This window comes from Homarus americanus, unplaced genomic scaffold (genome assembly GCF_018991925.1).
Source record: "Homarus americanus isolate GMGI-L3 unplaced genomic scaffold, GMGI_Hamer_2.0 scaffold34921, whole genome shotgun sequence".
Lineage (NCBI taxonomy): Eukaryota > Metazoa > Arthropoda > Malacostraca > Decapoda > Nephropidae > Homarus > Homarus americanus.
This window is the reverse complement of record NW_024741901.1, coordinates 15,063,893-15,068,544: the sequence shown is the minus strand read 5'-3', so window position 1 is coordinate 15,068,544 and position 4,652 is coordinate 15,063,893.

Genomic DNA, 4,652 nt, shown 5'->3' with positions numbered 1-4,652 from the left:
GTCAAACTGCTTCATATGAACTTTTGACCCTAACTGTACCAGGTGCTTCAGGAGGAAAGACCAAACAGGTGTGTGTGTGTGTGTATGTGTGACATGCTGGAGGTGTCAGGACATTTTGTTATAATATCCTGTAAGTGTTGCCTCACAGAGAAACTTTGCAAATAATTAGGAGATGCGATCCGGGTAAAAAATAATCTTTATTCTATACTTTCCTCACTCGTATTATTGCAATATGTAACAATAGGCTTAAACATTATTGATACAGTATTGATATATATAGTTATCAGCAGCATTTTGGCCAGGCACATACTAGGTAAAACCATATTACAAACGACACTAAAATATAAAGAATAGTGTAACCCATTATCAAAAGTTTACTCATTGTTGACAGTCATTTGTTTAAACACCTGACAAAATTAGTGACGAAGCAGAATGAAGTTCCAGTTACATAGAGTTTTGTAAGATGAAATATGGGGGTGAGGCAGTGCATGATGAATCGGTGGCTATAAGGATATGTAAGATGCTTATTAACACAAACTTGGACACTAAATATGCAGCTATGGACCTGAATATACACAAATAGATGATTTTTGTATAAATCCGTATATACTAAAACACACACACACACACACACACACACACACACACACACACATAAAAAAAAGAAATATTGAAATACAGTGTTCACAAACGAAACTCATTAAACTTGGTATATGTCCAATGTTATTCCGAAGAACATTATAATGGGTAATATGAATAATATCGACTATATATCATGAATGATAATAGTCACTAACAAGGTTATAATAATGATAATGGAGGAAGAGACGGTGTTAGCAGCAGGTGACGGTGTTAGCAGTAGGTGACGGTGTTAGCAGCAGGTGACGGTGTTAGCAGTAGGTGACGGTGTTAGCAGCAGGTGACGGTGTTAGCAGCAGGTGACGGTGTTAGCAGCAGGTGACGGTGTTAGCAGCAGGTGACGGTGTTAGCAGTAGGTGACGGTGTTAGCAGCAGGTGACAGCAGGTGACGGTGTAGCAGCAGTGACGGTGTTAGGTGTTAGCAGCGAGCAGGCGGTGTTAGCGGTGACGGTGTTAGCAGCAGGTGACGGTGTTAGCAGTGTGCGTGACGGTGTTAGCAGCAGCAGTGACGGTGTAGCAGGTGACGGTGTTAGCAGTGACGGTGTTAGCAGCAGGTGACGGTGTTAGCAGCAGGTGTTAGCAGCAGGTGACGGTGTTAGCAGCAGGTGACGGTGTTAGCAGGTGACGGTGTTAGCAGCAGGTGACAGTGTGCAGCAGGTGACGGTGTAGCAGCAGGTGACGGTGTTGCAGTGACGGTGTTAGCAGTGGTTAGCAGCAGGTGACAGGTGACGGTGTTAGCAGCAGGTGACGGTGTTAGCAGTAGAGTGTGTTAGCAGCAGGTGACGTGTTAGCAGCAGGTGACGGTGTTAGCAGCAGGTGACGGTGTTAGCAGTAGGTGACGGTGTTAGCAGCAGCACGGTGTGATGGGTAGCAGCAGCAGCACGGTGTTAGCAGCAGGTGACGGTGTTAGCAGCAGCAGTGTTGTAGGTAGCAGCGGTGTTAGCAGTCCGACTGTTAGCAGCAGGTGAGCAGGGGTGTTGTTAGTAGGTGTGTGACAGTGTGTAACGGTGTTAGCAGGTGTTAGCGGCAAGCAGCAGGTGACGGTGTTAGCAGTGGGTGACGTGTGCAGCAGGTGACGGTGTTAGCAGGGTGTGACGGTAAATGGTACCAGGTTAGCAGGGTGACAGTGTTAGCAGTAGGTGACGGTGTTAGCAGTGGTTGTTAGCAGGTGACGGTGACGTGTGACAGCGGGTGACGGTGTTAGCAGCAGGTGACGGTGTTAGATAGGTGACGGTGTTAGCAGTGGTGCAGTGTTAGCAGCAGGTGACGGTGTTGTGTAGCAGTGACGGTGTTAGCAGCAGGTGACGGTGTTAGGTGTTGACAGTAGGTGACGGTGTTAGCAGGTGACGGTGTTAGCAGCAGGTGACGGTGTTAAGCAGCAGTGACGGTGTTAGCAGTGGGTGACAGTGTTAGCGTAGGTGACGGTGTTAGCGTGGGTTAGCAGCAGGTGACAGTGTTAGCAGCAGGTGACAGAGCAGTTAGAGGTGAGGTGTTAGCGTGACGGTGTAGCAGCAGGTGACGGTGTTAGCAGCAGGGTGACGGTGTTAGCATGAGTGACGTGACAGCAGGTGACGGTGTAGCAGCAGGTGACGGTGTTAGTGACGTGTAGCAACAACACGGTGTTTAGAGCAGGTGACGTGTTAGCAGGTGACGTGTTAGCAGCAGGTGAGCAGGTGACAGGTAGCAGCAGGTGACAGCAGTGTGACGGTGTTAGCAGCAGGCGACGGTTAGCAGCAGGTGACGGTGTTAGCAGCAGGTGACGGTAGCGATGCGTGTTAGCAGCAGACAGTGTTAGCAGGCAGGTGACGGTGTTAGCAGCAGGTGATGACGGTGTGTAGCAGCAGGTGACGGTGACGGTGTTAGCAGAGTAGGTGACAGGTGTTAGCAGCAGGTGACGGTGATACAGTAAAGTGACGGTGTTAGCAGCAGGTGACGGCAGCGCAGTAGCGGAAGCAATCAGGTGACAGGCGGAGCAGTAGTGACGATAGCAGCAGCAAGTGACGATGGCAGCAGTATGTGACGGCGGCAGCAGTAGGACGGCATCAGCAGTAGGTGACGGCAGCATCAGGTAGCCATCAGGTACGGTGTTAGCAGCAGGTGACGGTGGCAGCAGTAGACTGCAGCAGCAGGTGACGGTAGCAGCAGCAACAGCAGGTGACGGTGGCAGCAGTGGGTGACAGCAACGGCATCAGGTGACGGTGTTAGCAGCAGGTGACGGTGTTAGCAGAGTGACGGTGTTAGCAGCAGGTGACGGCAGCAGCAACGGCAGGTGACGGTAGCAGCAACAGCAGGTGACAGGTGGCAGCAGTAGGTGACGGCGGCAGCAGCGGTGACGATGGCAGCAGCAGGTGACGGTGGCAGCAGTAGGAGACGATGGCAGCAGCAGGTGACAATGGCAGCAGCAGGTGACGGTGGCAGCAGTAGGAGGACGATGGCAGCAGCAGGTGACACTGGCAGCAGTGGTGACGGCGTCAGCAATGGGTGACGGCAGCAGCAGTAGGACACGGTAGCAGCAGTGAGTGACGGCAGCAGCAGGACACAGTAGCAGCGCAGCACGGTAGCAGCGCAGACAGTGGGGTGACAGCAGTGGTGAGACGGTACGCAGCAGCGCAAGTGGACGGCGGCAGCAGCAGGTGACGGTGGCAGTCGTAGGAGACGGTAGCAGCAGCAGCAGGAGGAGGGGGAGACGGTAGCAGTGGCAGGAGGAGGAGGAGGAGAAGACGGTGGCAGCAGAAGGATGATACGATGACAGCAGGAGGAGACAGCAGCAGCAGGAGACGGTGGCAGCAGGAGGAGGAGGCGTGGCAGCAGCAGGAGACGGCAGCAGCAGGAGACAGTAGCAGCAGGAAAGGGAGACGGTGGCAGCAGCAGCAGCAGGAGACAATGACAGCAGCAGCAGCAGGAGACAATGGCAGCAGCAGGAGCAGGAGGCCATGGCAGCAGGAAGAGAAGACAGTGACAGGAGGAGACAGCACTTAGTGTTTGAAGGTCATAAATAATCTTACCCAATCTTGTGTTATGTGAGTTACAGCACACATATATCACACTGACAGAGGCAGGTTGTCTATATATATATATATAATACCTGTGTCATAGTGTTGCAGCATGAAGTGGTTGACACAGTGGAGTCAGAGCCAGGTGGCGGGCAGCTGTAGTCGTTGAGGCCAGGTAGAGGTGCAGCGATGGGCGCGACCCATAGGTAGATACCAACAGTGTGGTAGTAGTACTGACACTCTGCAATATTATTAATTTTATTATTATTATTATTATTATTATTATTATTGTTATTATTATTATTATGTAGTCCTAGTGGTAGGTCTTGATAGTGGGCAGCGTTAGTAGTTGTACTATTAGTAGTAGAAGTAGCAGACATTGGCAGTAGTAGTAGTTGTAGACTGTAGGCAGTGGTAGTAGTATTGTGGTCTTGACATGGGTAGAGACAGCAACAAGACAAGACGAGTGGGGGCGGTAAGACAAGACGCGGGCCGCAGGAGGACCAGGCCAGGCGGTGAGCTGTTTATCTGCAATAATGAGGGCGGCGCCGAGGGCTAGTGCGGCCCCTCCATCACTCACGGGCCGTTACCGACGCCGCCCCACGCCCCCGGGCCGCCCCGCCGGACCAGGACCACCCGGACCACAACCCACCCTAATTTGACACCCGAGTGGCCCGCCCTGTTAGAATATCTCCATTAACCACGTCACTTCACTCCCTGATTGAGCTATTCATGGTCCCCTTTGATATGCCGGTCTCTCCTCCCCATTGGCGAATTGATAATTCCTGGCCCATTCACCAGGGTGGGCCCTGTGTGACTCCTCCTCCTGCTAATATGTTGACGAATGGCACGGCAGTAAGGGCGGGGTCTCTCTGAGTCCCGCCCAATCACGTGTGTCGCTCGCCGTGTGTGGCTGGCGGGCGGCGCCTGTAGTCACTGGCGGGCGGCAAACATCAAAGGCGGCCATTAGGCGTGTGAAGGCGCTGCTCTATCATTAACCAGTCGACCAGTTGGCACATC